Source organism: Pelodiscus sinensis, chromosome 6, assembly GCF_049634645.1.
Source record: "Pelodiscus sinensis isolate JC-2024 chromosome 6, ASM4963464v1, whole genome shotgun sequence".
NCBI lineage: Eukaryota > Metazoa > Chordata > Testudines > Trionychidae > Pelodiscus > Pelodiscus sinensis.
In genome coordinates, this window is record NC_134716.1 from 46,825,692 (window position 1) to 46,842,555 (window position 16,864).

The window sequence follows — 16,864 nt, forward strand, 5'->3', positions numbered from 1 at the left end:
GGTGCAGAGGAGAGGGGCAGGTCCCCCAGTTTGAGGGGAGTGAGAACAGCAGGAGTCAGACCACAAAGGAGGGTGAGGGATGGGGGGCAGCAATTACCAGGGGAGCAGATGGGGTGAATGGAGGGTGGGAGACATGGCAGCAGAGGGGAAAGGGTGAGGTTTATAAGGTATTTATTAATAACTTGGGTGCCACAGTGGCACATCCGAACAAGTATACGTGAACTCAATACTGGTGTAAAAGACAAAATTCACTCGGCTCATGGGAGGGAAAATCTTAGAGGGAACACTTCCTCCAGCCTCTCCTCCGCAACATAATACAATGCAAATTGGGTTAATGCAATTGCAAGATAGTTGCATTGGGGGTCCTGTGGGGACCTAACCCAACCCTATTGGTAGGAGGATGGTGGGAAGAGTTCTTAGAGGGGTCACACAACATCCTTTACTTGTGGTCATGTCCATCTTGACTCCTGGAGTACTGCCTCTAAGGAGGGACTTCTGGTGGCAAGGTGTATGGCTAACATGGGTTAGGAGGTGTGGCTAATTTTGGTTCAGAAAATATGGTCACTCTATCTATCTATCTATCTATCTATCTATCTATCTATCTATCTATCTATAAATAAGGCAAATTTAGAAAGTGCCATGAACAATGCAAAAAAAAATTGAGGGGAGGGGGCTTTTGGCATGGAAACAGCCTTCAATACAAATTGAATTGAAACAGGACAGTGTAACAGGTTTCTGTGGCAGGGCAGAAAGCAGGAAGTGGAATACAAGTGCCTTGTGACCAGAGTTCCCTGAAATTCTAAACTGTCTGATTAGTGACTGCTGGTTGGAGGCAAGTGAGAGAATAAAGGAGCAGGTATGTTAGGCCCCATCAACATAGGCAGGACACCTGATCAGAACACAAGTCTTCTTAATGCCCATGCTGGATTTGGACAATCTTGGGCCCAAATCATGTGTCTTTTCCTGCTTGGGGTGGCAGGGGCCCTAGAAAGTCACCACACTTCCTGTTTGGGCAGGGTGAGGCTTATCCTATCCCTCCCTGCCCCAGGCAAACTGGAGTCTGTACCAAAGACTGACCCCATGCAGTTACCTGAGCAGAGGACTGTTGTAGGTGGCTGTTGCTACTGTCACCCCAATAAAGCCTTCATGGGGTATTTGCAACTCCCAAGGTTCCCTTCAGATTTCTCTGCTAGGGTGATCTTGGCACAGGACCCTGAATTTGCAGTTTTCAAAGTTAACACTGAGATGAAGGGGCATTTTATTCAGAACCATTTCATGGTGTTTGCAGACCCACACAAAAATCACTGCAGCAGTCATGCTAGGTTTGTTTTCATGGTAGGTTTGTTTTACCCATACAGACTAAACACTTTTTTAATGAAAGCCACTAGGGTCTCTTGATTAGGTAGTTTGGGAGAAGCACAACACCCCTGGTATTTGTGTGCAGGCATATATAATTCTATATAAGCCGTGCACACAAGATACTGCTTTCTGTATATGGACATTGGACGCAATAGCTACAGAGCTCTCTGAATGGTTTCACAGTGGCACTTGCCTACCAACATACTTACAGACAATGTAATTTTTTGATAGTTTTCCTTAAATATAGGGAAGTCTATCAGGTGTGACTTGATGTGAGAAGGCCGAGCACTGGTCAATTACCCAAGAGTATGTCAATACTACAGAGGAAGATTGAAGCTGCTGCTGTCAATCTTTCAAGGTTTGAATTAGCGGTCTAGTAAAGATAGCTAATTCAAAGTGAGAGGGGCATGCCAATTGATGCCAGTAACCTGCTTTCACAAGGAGTAAGGGAAGTGGAAGGAAGAGTGTTCTTTTGACTTCCTGCAGTGTAGACAATTTCAAAAGCCAAGTTAAGCTACTTCAATTTCAGCTACACAATTAACGTAGCTGAAGTTGCGTATCTTAATTTGACTTTGTCCCATAATGTAGACATATCCATGTAAATTTGGAAGAGCAGATGTGCCCAGATTTTGTATTTAAAGAGCTTGCACAATTGTGGGGAGAAAGGGGAGTTTTAGTAGTACTCGTTTGCATTTAAACTTTTGCCTGCATGCCATCCAGTAATGGGGGCAGTATATAAGCCTAGATAGAGATGTGAGTGTATTATTAATAATGTATTGATGGAAGTTTTGTGAAATACAGTCTTTGACCTTCTAAAATACTAAATACAACATTCTGAACTGGCCTCAGATTTTTACTGCTGTCTGTACTCCTGCTCCCATCCCACAGGGTACACACATGAAACAGCAGAGATGCTCTGGACATACTGTTCTTGGGTACGATGTGTGATTCCTTGAGTAGATTTATTACTAAATGTGCATCAGAACAACAAATGATGTGCAGAATCCATTTAACAGTTTTAATAAGTAAATCTGCTGACAACTTTTTTTTACTATTTCGTACTTGATATTTAATATAGCATTAGTCCTTCATCTGATATTGCTTTGAAACCAGAGCTTAATCACAATCCTAAAATCTGGTGAAGATTGTTCTTCATGAAATGTGTTTTCTCAGCAGGATTAGTATTCTCATATAATTGAGTAAATGGCCTTTGTTCTATAAATTTAGCCTCTCAGTGGAGAACAAACAAATTTCTACATTATTTAATTGTTGGGAAGTCCAAACTCTCAGCATCCACGGGTCAAGATAACTGTGTGTGTGTGTGTGTGTGTGTGTGTGTGTGTGTGTGTGTGTGTACGTACGTATAAATATAAATGTTGATGATTAGCATCATCATCATCATAAATACACACCCACTATATCTATATAAATGAAGAGAAAACATCTCTTTAAAGAAAATTATTTAATGCAAATTATCCCTCCCTTTTTTCCCCTTGAAGACCTGAAAAGGAATCTGGTCCTTTCTTAACTGAATATGTTGAAGGATGTGACTCATTCTCATCTTGCCTAAAATTGGAAATGTTCTCTAATGAACACATCTAACAAAGGTAAAGATACAGAACTGCAGTTAAATGAACCTTTTATTTAATAGTGAGGATGGAAACATTTTGACATTCGACATTCTTGACTATTTCAAAGTCATGTTGACTATAATTAAAGTGTATCTTCACCTTGTGCCTTTTTGTTGTACATTATAACCGCCTCACCTGCTGAAATTAGCCAGTTACATCATCACTTACTTGTTTTTGCTTGCTTCACCAAAATCCTTTTTTTAAAGACAAAGGAAATCGAAGATCTCTTGAGCCAAAAGGCCTTTCTCTCTTTCCAGAACTCTTTACCAGTATGTTCTTAAATAAGAGGGAGTCAAGCAGATGTCCCATAACTCTATCCAAGCACATCAAACTTCATATGGGAAAACTATTCTCCAGCAGGTTCTCCAGATATTATCCACGTTCCCCATAGTTTTTAATTTGAGAGAGTTTACTGAGAGGACTCATTTGTCTGATCCAGCCTAGTTGTTCAAAAAGTGCCAAAACTACACATGATGAAATGTTAAGCAAAACTGTGTACTTATTAATAGAGTGTATATCATTAAGAAATATGAGAGACAGTGAAAAAGTTCAGATACATTACCTGATTTAGAAACACAGGAAGAACCATCATTTGAATATTTTTTTTTACAAAACAAAAAGCTTTTTAAATTGATAGGAAGCATATTTATTAACTCTGGATTATCCAGAAAAAGTCACATTCATCATATTAAATAACCTAATTTGAATGATTAAGTTCCTCTATATAAAATGTGAGGCATTAGGAAACATGAAATTCAGTCCTACAATGCAGAGGAAAGGACTAATTTCTCTTAAGGTCTCTCCCATGCCAGTGCTGATATCCTCTCTCAGGCAAAAAACTCATTTGCTATAAATAAAACTATATAAACAACCTTAAAAAGGGAGTTTATCTATCACTCTGGGTGCCAGTTTAACTCCCTCTATTAATTATGTAAAGGAACAACACTAGTGAAAGCAGCAGCAAACCCCAAGAAAAATGCCATCTCCAAAACACCCCAAACTTTTCAAAAATATCTGTCCCCTCCACACACACGTAAACAGTGGGTGTCCCCAGACCACACCCTTTTCCAAAGCTCTGGCAAAGAAAGAGCTTTAGAAGTTCAAGATCCTGATGTACCTGAACTAGAAAAGATATAGCAGCAGTGACAGCATGGCATCCCGAAGAAAGGACCACTTAACATAATTACAGTAAATTGCTATAAGGACAAAGAGAAGAGTGAAAAAGAGAGAATGACTGAGGACAAATGAACTGGTGCAGAATTTTATGCAAGTGTTTTTCCATTGCTGTAGGCACAAAAACTGTTCATTGTTGCTGTGATGCTAAGGCTGTATTCAATCATTCAGAATTGCTCCCTAATAATACCTGCTCATTGCATCAGCATTCTTGACTTCTGAAGTCTAGAATACCTACCAGTAATTGGCAGCTTGATGTACATTAGCACAAGACACAGATATCAAAACGCTCTTAGTAGCTCAGGTTTTCTCTAGGGAGAAAGTACTAAGCTTAGCTAATTTCCTAAGGCTATCTTGAGGCTCAAAGTCACTTCTGTAATTTCCAGCACTAATTAGCCGTGCTGGAAATTCAGCCCTGAGTCTCACTATGCTTTATAAAGTGTACTACATGCTTATTTAGCCTCTATGTATACTTCTTTTTCATTTAAAAAAATTGTTTCTTTCAACATGTCAAATTCAGAGGGCTTGTAAATTTTTATAATGGCATTTTCTCCCTTCCCTAACATAATTTCCCTATCAGTTGTTTTATTGAATTCTACACGGTGTTCGGGGATAAAGTTTGTATGTAAGATATGATTCAAAGTAAATACCATAGAACTATCAGAATTGTAGAAAAGCTGTTGCTCAGAAGACATTAATGTGATCGATATGCATTGAACTACCATACCATTCTGAAGTACTTTGGTAAATGGTCAAATCCTACAGTCCTTACTCGTTCCTTACCTGTCATCTTTTCCTCCTGAGTAAGAACTGCAGGATGTGGCCAAAGATCTATCTTTTCCACGAAAAGGGAATTTATATCCAGTTAACTTGATGTTAGCCTTTTATGGATATAGTAACTTTTCTCTCTGTTTAAAAAAGGGTGAAAGGGATGTAATTTACAAAACTTCTGTACTAGTTACTTTATCAAGGAACACTGGGCTTATATGTTGTTTACTATTTCCGGTTCAAAGGGCATTGTGTCTTTGTACTTATTATTCAGGAAAGTGCCTCCAGTGAAATTCACAAGAGAATTGCACTTGTATTGTGTTTAGTATATCTCATATATACTGCATGTGTGTCTGGTTTTCCCCTCTTACCTGACTAGGAAATAGTACGTCAGATGTGGCATGTACAACCAGGGCTGTGAATTTTATATGAGAGATGTCAGTCATTTAAAATATTTTGCATGGTGGTGAAATTTTGAGTATTCTGTTTTCCCTTGTGTTTTTGATTTGTATTGTGTTTTGTCTTCAGAGCAATGTGACTGCTGAGAGGGGACACAAGAGATCTGTCTTTCACTGGTCTGATGTGTAACCTTGGGCAGACCACTTTTCCTCACCATGGTTCTCTATTCCCGTCTGTAACATGGAAATAATATTGACCTTTGTCAAGAGCTTAGATATCTACAGAAGAAAATATAGAGCCATGTGCCAACCTAGCGGGTATATGGCCAGGGCCTCTCCTTCCATGTAGCACCATCGGAAGGCCAAAGCAATTATGATCCCTTACATCATTCATGACTGAAGACTTCCGGCCAGCACTGCTTGAGAACCTCTGCTATAATCAGCTTTCTTAGTATTTGTTTTGTTTGATAAATGTCTGTTCAAGGTGGCTGCTGGTCTTTCATATTGACATTATGCTTGTATCCTAAGGTGTTTCCATTGACTCAAACCAACAGTGGTTCCAGAAAGGTTTGCTTTTCCTATTTCTCACACTTCTCGAAGGACTTACTCCTGTGTCTATTGACCTCAATAGACTCCCATCAACTTCAGTGGCTTAGATCTGAAGCGAAGAATTGAGACACGCTGCTACTCAGGTTTCTCAAAATGTGGCTCAGTAGAGCCCTGCAAATCCATGGATATCAACTGGTATCCACTGATGTAGGTGTGGATATCTGTGGCTCATTTTGTGGTAGTAGATGCAGATGCTGATATATATTTTATATCTAGAACAAATTTGTGGATACCTGCTTTATATCTGTGGGTAGCCACATTTACAGATGTCAGTGTAGATATCAGTGACTCATTTTTTGTGGCTACAGATATGGATGTGGATACAAATTTGGCATCTGTGCAGGGCTCAATGGATCAGTGTTAAGTCTGCTATGCCCTCACTGCAAGGCCTACATTCACATGGCTTGGTCTCCTACCAGAGGAAGTACTGAGCTTTCACTGTAAACTTCTCTCTTGCTTGGTGCACATTCTAACATTCTGAACACTCTGAACAGCTTCAGAGAACTGTCTTTTATCAAATCAGCCTACCAGAGAGGTGCTTTCTGCTTCTTCCTCCAAATGTGAATTTCCTGCATCTATATTTGAATGGTACACCTCAGAAATTCATTAACCAACCATATAAATAAGATACCACTTCAAAGTTTGATCTCTGGTACCCTACAGAGCTCTAATGAGGAGTTTTTATGCCATTAGGGCGAACAGAGTTCCAATTCATGCTCCTAACTTTTCAGGGCCATGAGATTACAACTTTGAGAGCTATGACTCTTCTAGGTGTAGGAAAGTTATCTTCAGAGACTTGAATAGTTTCCTGAGAGATATGTACAGTTGAATTCATAGTGGCTAACACATGAGTTAAAAGATGGAGTGGTACAGTAAAGAGCCCAAAAATCTTTTAATTTTCCCTCTCTTAAATAATGCTAAAATACCTTTTTGTAATACTTGTGACCTACAAAATACATTGCAGTGAGGCATGGCATAAATTAATGTACTGGCACTCATTTTGGCATGGCTTTGTCATTAATGCATAATATGTCCATACCGCTCATTTGTGTTCTCAATACTGTGTTCCTAGATACTGTATGCTGCTTTGCAAGCAAATTAAAAAGATAAATCCATGTTCTAAGAAGCTTACAATCTAGAGCCCAACCATTTAAACCTTTTGCTTACCGACCAGACACAGTGCTTACTACTGTGAGCTATTCTGTTGATTTCAATGGGACTATTTGCAGAGCAAGCATTGGAAGTGTTTGCAGGATCGGGTCCTTCATTTCAGGGGACACAGCAAGTAATGACAAAAAAGGATGGATGAGGGAGTGTAGGGTATGTTTAGAAAGCACACAAACTATGAGTAAAATATAATATGCTTTCAGTACATATTTCCTCTTTGTTCTTTTAATTTGTGTGTGCAGCATATAGGAACAAATGTAAGGGCAGGAGAATAATGCCATTTAAGTACATTGTTAATAGAAATGTGATATTCGTTAGCTGAACACTGTAGACATGCTATTATGTTAAAATAAACAAAACAAAACTATCCACTAAGGCATTAAAAATACAGTGAACTTAATCATCAATGTTTATATCTGCCCGTAAAAATCTGAATGGCACTTTTTAGGGTGGAAAGTGTCTTACATTGAATTGTGTTAAAATTTGATATTTGCCAGAGGATTTCATTAAGCAGGTATTGTTTACAAGCTTTCAAGAGGCAGTGTAATCTCTGTCTAGAGCTAACATGTTCTCCTGAGGAAGGATCAGGGGCTCTATATATAGCTCTATGCATATGAATCTCAGAGAGGATTAAAGAACTAAGCAAAGCAATAATGTTAATGCCCTTAATGAAAATAAAAGGAAAGAATCCCAGACAATATTTGCTATAAATAAAGGTCAAAATCATTCAGTAAATACAGCAGTCTTCTGTTCTGTTTATAAATGGAAAGGAAACCTCTTTGTACCAGCATATGTTAATGTCATGGGCTGTGTCTAGACTGCGTCTCTTTTCCGCAAAAGTGATGCAAATTAGACCTATTGCAATTGCAAATGAAGCGGGGATTTAAATCCCCCCCACCCCCGCTTCATTAGCATCAAAATGGCTGCCGCTTTTTTCCAGCTCAGAGCTTTGCTGGAAAAAAGCACCAGTTTAGACGCGGATCTTTTGGAAAATAAAGCCTTTTCCGGAAGATCCCTTATCCCTCTTAAAATGAGGGATAAGAGATCTTTCGGAAAAGGCTTTATTTTCCGAAAGATCCGCGTCTACACTGGCGCTTTTTTCCCGCAAAGCTCCAAGCCGGAAAAAAGCAGCAGCCATTTTTATGCTAATGAAGCAGGGGGGATTTAAATCTTCGCTTCATTTGCAATTGCGATAGGTCTAATTTGCATCCCCTTTACGGAACAGGGATGCAGTCTAGATACAGCCATGGAGAGTTGTGCTCTAAGGTGCTGCAAGCTAAGTCTTTTGACTCAGCATTGTGTTGTCAGTAACCTGTAATGTACTGGCTAGATGTTCAACACAATCTTTTGCAATGGGTTGAGGTTCATGAGCTGGAATATTGGCCAGACAATGAGCTGAGATCCATTCACTAATTTTACTTTTGACTTACCTTTAAAAAAGAACAAGATGGACTTACAGGATGGCCCTGGCTACACAGATTCAAGACCAAGTCTAAAACAGTTAGCTTTATTATTCCTTTTCTTTTCCGTACATAAAAAACAGGCCTCTATATTTGATGCAAACTGACCTTTATTTTAGATGAAAGAAAATAAAGTGAATTTTTTCATGAGTGAGGCTCCTCTATTGTGTTGAACTATCAGAACAAACTGGTTGCTGTCTTTGCCCACAGAGTTCCAGCAATTTACAGGTGGGGGACTCAGAAAACAAAAGCCTCAAAGTGTCTCAGCTACTTACACTACAAATTTTAAAATTCATTCTACTGTCTTATTTATTAGCTAGCTTGGTGTGGGGACTTTGGTGCAGGATGCATGATAACTCAAACCAGGGAGTGAGCAATAATTTTTAAAGGGAGGCCACTTCACAAATTTCTAAAGTGGCCCAGGGCTGCCCTGAAAGTGTCAGAGCTTCTCGTTCTCTCCTGCCGACAGATCCTGACTGGCCGGGGGTGGGGGAGTGTGTGAAGTCTTTGCCATCCCCTCCCCCGCCCCAGTGCCTAGAGAGAATCGCCAGCTGTTTTGAACAGCTAGAGGTTCCTTCTAGATGCCGCAGCAGGAGGAAACTTTGCACCGCCCCCAAGTCCCAGTCCAATGAGTTCCTGGGGGTGGGGACAGTGGGAGAAGTCTCTCGCCCCCTGGCCCTGCCCTGCCAGGGGTGTGCAGCAGCTAGAGACAGCTGGCAGTTCTCTCTGGTGCCGCATACCCCTAGCAGGGGGAGGAGACTTTGCATGTTCCCCTGCCCCCACATCTCAATCGGCCTGGATTGGAGGGGGGTGTGGATCAACCATCTTGGTTGGCCAGATTTGGCCCATGGATGCTGTCTTGCCCACCCTTCCTCAAACTTCTGCTCCCCTTCCACTTACGTGGGAACTCTACCCTGCAAGACCAGAAGAAGGGAGTAAAGAGTCAGAACAGTCGCTCTACAATATACAGTGAAACCCAGCAATCACTTTGCCTTGAAACAGCATTTTAAATATGATGAAGTATAAGGTATTACTCAGACATGCTGTTAATATAACTTGGACATTCCTAATGAATTCCCCAAAAAGCATCAGCAATTACTTCTCTTCTACCTTGCAGAGGTGAGCTGGTTCTGAGTTTGCAGAGTCACCAATCAATGACCTCATGTTACTTCTGAAGACTGTGGTTTCCATTGATGGGAAGATAGGGCAGCTTGGTGCATGGGCAAGAGCAGAAGAACCGATGTGCAACCAGAAAGCCATATGGTTTTCCTTCCAAGTTATCTGTCTCCAGGTTTCTAGTGCACATGTCCGTGATTTCCAATCTACTCCATAAGCCATCTTTGGTGGAGGCAGTGTGGTAGATTGGTGGCTTTTGAAAGAAATCCTGTATCTTAGAGGCTGAGCCCCTTTTGAGCTGTTTGAAGCACAAGAAGAGCATGTAAACCTTCATCAGCTACCCTGTTGTTCCTGCTTTTGTTCTCTGGACAAAAGAGTAAACAAACATGGGGGCGGGGAGGGAAAGTAGTCAGAAGTCTGGAGGAATATAGCAGGAAAGAGCTTCTTCTTTATATGATCAAGTTTTCATTTTAAAATCACTGGTTTCCACTGAAAGCAGGTAAGAATACCTATAGGATTGGAGGTTTATGATGAGAAAAGTGGGATGCCTGGTTGTCAAGAATCTGGCAAAATTAGAGAATTATTATGCTTGAATCCAAAAAATTTCTAACCACCTAATAAATTCTCCAGTGGCTATTGTGGTGCATCAGCACAGTAATTAATGATTGGTCATACATCTTGGAAAGAAACTGCGCTGATGGCTAATTTGTGTATCTAAAACCTCTTATCAAAGCAAAATATTGGCCGTAGCCAAGTGTGGATTACATTTGCTATGAAAGGATGAATTTGGCATGTAGAAAACCAGCACCATCTCGATCAATAGTGTGTGGAATGCTACATGGCTCTGGCTACAGATAAAATATAAAAGATGGTGGGCAGGGGAATGTCAGGAGGTCTCCCTAAATCAAGATGACTAACACCATGTGTTAACAATCTATATAATACAAACCAATAGTTACCTTTGTAAGAGTATCAGAAACATATTACCATGTTTCCAAAAAATTGCTATGGTCATGTGGGAAAAAAATCAAATAACTCCAATTGTGTCTAAAGGGGGGACTGTGCAGGAAATCAAAACTCTCTAAAAGAAAACTGCTGTAAGGGTTAAAAAGTTTTCCAGGCCTCTCTTCCTGTAACAGAGAGAAATCAAATTAACTCTAATCAAGACCCTTACAATGCCTCCTATCTCAAGTTCATGGATACTCCTAGTCTGTCACAATTTGTCATGTAAACCCTTATCTTTGTCACAGTTTGCCTTGTAGACTCCTCCACTCAAGTTCTCATGTGGCTTTGTGTACTGTAAAAACTTACTTCTAGCACTCCTGGTGTGAACAGAAACATCTCAAAGTACTTCTGCTGAGACTTTGATATGTTAAAAAAAAAAAAAAAACAATCAACAACTGAGCTGTCTGAAAAATCCCTGAATCTGTCTGTCAGGGCTGCTTTCACTCTTGGTGTGACAGCCTGCATGCATGCATCATAAAGTTTTCTCTTCTAGGTTTCTCTCCTGCCTCACTGATTTGATTTGACCTCCAGCCTTCTGGGGGCTCTGTACCCCAGGGGAGCGAGATTTCCCCCTCAGTAACAACCAACACTATGGCTTGGAGTTGCCTTGACACACTCAAGCCCTGAAAGAGACCACTTTGCTTTTCTTTCCCCCACAAGCTGCAGTAACAGCCTCCAGAGAAAGATATGTCAGCTAGAATGTTGGGTCAGCCCAATGAAAGGCCTTTGAGAGAACTAAAGGGGAGGGGAACTCCTAGAAGCTCTCTCCAGAAATATTTAAAATACTATTTGGTGTCAACTCAGATTGCACATACAATAGAAACTGAGTTACGAACATCTCATGAATGGACAAACATTATGCTTGTTCATTCAAAAGTTTACAACGGAACGTTGACTTAATAATAACTTTGAAACTTCTACACAGGAGAGAAAAAAGATGCTTTTAATCATTACTAATTTAAATGAAACAAGTACAGACATAATTTCCTTATTCTGTAGTGCTCCTTGTGGTGACACCTATACTCCTGCCGACCTGATTCCTGCTTCAGTTCCTTGTTGCTGGAACAGTCACACAGAGCAGAAGCCGGTAGATTTAGAATGGATATGAGTAACGCATCCTGAAGAACAACAATTACAAAGGTAAGTAACCGTCCCAAAGGTAAATAACTATTCCTTATAAAATCTTTTTAAAATTTTTCCATTTTTAGTACTTTACATTTAATACAATACAGTATTTTTTTTTGTATTTTTTTTGGTGAAGGGAGAAGGTTGGATTGATTGATTGATTGATTGTTTATGTATTTGTTTATTTGGTTTGTCTCTGCTGCCTGATTGCATGCTTCCAATTCCAAATGACCCATGTGGCTGACCGATCAGTTCGTAACAATGAGGTTCTACTGTACTAGAAATATTTACTCTTCAATAAGTACCTAAACTCAGAAACGGAGAAATTGTAAACTAACTGAACAACTAACAAACAACAGATACCAAGAATGCACTTGCAGAGCAAGAGCACTAATAAGCTCCAACAGTGCACCTGACAAAGTGTTTACCACCTGCAAAAGCTTATGCCCAAATAAATCTGTTAGTCTTTGAAGTGCCACAGGCCACCTTGTTGTTTTTGAACTTACAGACTAACACGGCTACCCCCTGAGACTTGTCTCCATTGTACTAGGCTCTGTACAGAGACAGAACACAAAGAAAGCCCTGCCCCAAAGGAGCTTATAATCCATATAAGCAGGATATATTTTTTTCAAGCAAAGTATTAGATGGTGTCTGAAAAAATGTTTTCCTCACATTCAGTGACACTTCAGTTTAGTAGTGGCTGAGTCTTGAGATGGGAGACGATCAATTGCATGAGGGAGAAGAGAGAGAGCAAGCATATTACAACCATACTGGATATTAGGGTAGTGGCTGAGTAGTCAGGTCATGAATGCATCATAACTCTTTTTTTTTTTTTTTTTTTTTTAAGTGAAGAGAACACCTGAAAGAGTACTATGTATCTTTACAGAATGATCAAATAAAGAGAGGGAAAAGATTGAGAAATGCAAGCTGTGAAATAATTGTACAGTTTATATTAGGCATTTATTTGTTGGATGTTATCCAAATAATATCAAAATATTCACTGTATGTATACAGGGTTTCTGTATATTTTACAGTAGGGGAAACAAAACAGCTTGCACTTCAGTTTGTGATTTGTATTGTTTAGCATAACCCTTCCTTTAACATATACACACTGCATTCTTTCTGTAAGTATTATTCAGTACTGGCTTGAGAGTTTTTGGTATCCTAGCCAAACCAGAAAATGTATAACCTTCACAGTAAGTAATCCCTAAATATTTCACTGACCTCAATACTTTGCTATTCTTGTAGTCACCTCTTGCTATGCATGTATGGTACAGCCATCTTCTTTATCTGATAAGGTTTAGCACGGGGGTCTCAAACTCCCAGCCCATTGGCCATCTGCTGCACTCTGCTTCCTTGTGGCTCCTGCCACTATGAGGAATGTTGGGGGCCCAACTGTTGCTGTCACCCTGCACCAGTCTCTTCTCCCCCCCCCCGTAGACCCCAAAGTTGTGTTCTCAAGGGATGGGGTACTATGGTGGCAGAGGTCGGGGCTGTGGCAGGAAGGGGCAGGGCTGGGACTCCTGGGCCAAATTGAGCAACTGCTCTGGCTGGGGATAGCCCAAAGGCGGGGAATTTGAGACGCCTGGTTATGGAATTAAAGCCAAAAACATGCAGCTCACCTCTTCCCAATAAATTCACTTTGAAAACCTTTTGTAAAAGAATACAATGCAGACCCAACCTCCTCACTTCAAACAGAAATCACCTTTCAGGTGTTCTCATGCATGATTGTGCCCTAAAAGGTCATTTTAAAATCATTTCTACATTTCTATCACTAGCCGTGTTAGTCTGGTGTAGCTGAAACAAAAAACAGGACTATGTAGCACTTAAAAGACTAACAAGATGGTTTATTAGGTGATGAGCTTTCGTGGGCCAGACCCATTTCCTCAGATCAAATAGTGGAAGAAAATTGTCACAACCATATATACCACAGGATACAATTAAAAAGAGAACACATGAAAAGGACAAATCAAATTTCAGAACAGAAGGGTGATGGGGGGGGGGGGGGAGAGGAAGGTAAATGTCTCTGAGTTAATGATATTAGAGGCGATAATTGGGGAAGCTATCTTTGTAATGGGTAAGATAATTAATGTCTTTGTTTACGCTTAGGTGTAAAGTGTCGAATTTAAGCATAAATGACAGTTCAGAGGATTCTCTTTCAAGTCATTCATGCTTAAATTCGACACTTTACACCTAAGCTTAAAAAAAGACATTAATTATCTTCAAAAGCGGCGAGGAGTCCTGTGGCACCTTATAGACTAACTGAAGTGTTGGCGCATAAGCTTTCGTGGGCAAAGACCCACTTCGTCAGATGCATGTAGTGGAAATTTCCAGAGGCAGGTATAAATATGCAGGCCAGAATCAGGCTGGAGATGACAAGGTGGATCCAATCAGGGAGGATGAGGCCCACTTCTAGTAGCTGATCTGGAGGTGTGAATTCCAAGAGAGGAGAAGCTGCTTTTATAGTTAGCTAGCCATTCACAGTCTTTGTTTAATCCAGAGTTGATTGTGTCAAACTTGAAGATGAACTGTAGCTCAGCAGTTTCTCTTTGAAGTCTGGTCCTGAAGTTTTTTTTGCTGCAGGATGGCTACCTTTAGATCTGCAATTGTATGTCCAGTGAGATTGAAGTGTTCCCCTACAGGTTTTTGTATGTTGCCATTCCTAATACCTGATTTGTGTCCATTGATTCTTTTACGTAGGGACTGTCCAGTTTGGCCGGTGTATATAGCAGTGGGGCATTGTTGACACATGATGGCATATATTACATTAGTAGATGTGCAGGAGAATGTACCAGTGACAGTATGGCTGATCTGGTTCAGTCCTGTGATGGTGTTGCTGGTGTACATATGTGGGCAGAGTTGGCACCAAGGTTTGTTGCATGGATTGGTTCCTGAGTTAGAGTTATTATGGTGCGGTGTGTAGTTGCTAGTGAGAATATGCTTCAGGTTGGCGGGTTGTCTGTGGGCAAGGACTGGCCTGCCTCCCAAGGCCTGTGAAAGCGAGGGATCGTTGTCCAGGATGGGTTGTAGATCACTAATGATGTGTTGGAGAGGTTTTAGCTGAGGACTGTAGGTGATAGCCCATGGTGTTCTGTTGGTTTCTCTCTTGGGCTTGTCCCATAGCAGGAGGCTTCTGGGTACACGTCCGGCTCTGTCAATCTGTCTCCTCACTTCTTCGTGTGGGTATCATAGTTTACAGAATGTTTGTTGAAGATCTTGTAGGTGTAGGTCTCTGTCTGAGGGGTTGGAGCATATGCGGTTGTACCTCAGTGCTTGGCTGTAAACAATGGATCAAGTGGTGTGTCCGGGATGGAAGCTGGAGGCATGCAGGTAAGCATAGCGGTCAGTAGGTTTTCGGTATAGGGTGGTATTGATGTGACTGTCACTTATTTGCACCATGGTGTCCAGTCTCCCGTGTAGACTGGTCCATGCTGAAGTTGATGGTGGGGTGGAAGCTGTTGAAATCATGGTGAAATTCTTCCAGAGTCTCCTTCCCATGGGTCCAGGTGATGAAGATGTCATCAATGTAGCATAGGTAGAGAAGGGGCGTAAGTGGATGAGAGCTGAGGAAGTGTTGTTCCAGATCAGCCATAAAAATGTGGATGTATTGTGGGGCCATGCGGGTGCCCATAGCAGTGCCACTGGTCTGGAGGTATATATTGTCACCAAATCTGAAATAGTTGTGTGTGAGGATAATTAATTTATTATCTTACCCATTACAAAGATAGCTTCCCCAATTATCACCTCTAATATCATTAACTCACAGACATTTACCTTCTTTCCCTCCCCCCTCCATCCCTCTTCTGTTCTGAAATTTGATTTGTCCTTTTCATATGTGTTCATTTTTTAAAATTGTATCCTTTGGGATATATGGTTGTGACAATTTTCTTCCACTATTTGATCTGAGGAAATGGGTCTGGCCCATGAAAGCTCATCACCTAATAAACCATCTTGTTAGTCTTTAAAGTGCCACATAGTCCTGTTTTTGTTTTAACTTGGCTAGGAACCCTTGTTAGAAAAGAATCAACTCCTAAAATCCAAAGAGATTTTTATTTTGGAACACAGATTCATCCTGCATCTGAAAATGTAACAATGATGACAAAATAACCGTTGACTCAAAACAAAACAATACTGAATATATCTGTCTGTTTTTCCTAGGGTGGGAAGGGATGCAATTAAGATAACGCTAGATAGTCATTTTTAACAGCTTCCTTGATGCACCCTGTTGTGCTAGAGAGGAGAACTCACATCAGCAAAACTATTGTTCTAAACTTTTATATGCAAAATCTCTTTGAATGAAAAACAGCTGAGATTTTGGATAGGAAAATGACAGAAATTCAGCAATTGCAACTCAGCATCCGTATAGATTCATAAACTTAGAAGGAACCACGTGAGTTATTTAGTCTGACCCACTGCCAAGATGTAGAATCTGTAAACCAGCCAAGACAGATGGCTATCTAGCCTTCTTTTAAGAATCTCTATTGAAGGAACTACTATGATCTCCCTAGGCAGTCTGTTCTGTTTTCCTACTGTTCTTACAGTTTGGAAGTTTTTAATCTACATCTGCATGCAATATTTCCATAGGTCCAAGATAGGAAATACTGGGGAAATGCTGTCTGTTTGCAAAAGCAAGATTGCAATGGTGGCCACTGTGATACACAGTATTACTGCTTATGGTGCCTTTTTTTTAATGGATTGCTTTTTCCTGAGAGCCAGAATTCTGTGTTTCCTTTGGTGTATGTGTACTAAATCTCTAACCTTACATGGTGCAAACATAATTTTAGGAATTAGAGCCCAAATGATCAGGTTTTGGATGCCTAAAGTTAGCCTGTCATTTCCATATTTGGGCATCTAAATAAAGTGGCCTGGTTTAAAAAGGTATGGAGTACCTCCTATTCCTATTAACACATTTGTTTTACCACTTTTCTTTTCATAACTAGTGGTCCTTTTTTGTTTAGGTTTTTAAATCCAAAATTATCTATCCAACAGGCAACCACTCAGGATTTTTGTTGCAAAATCAGGTAATTGCACATGTATATGTTATTTGAAGAAC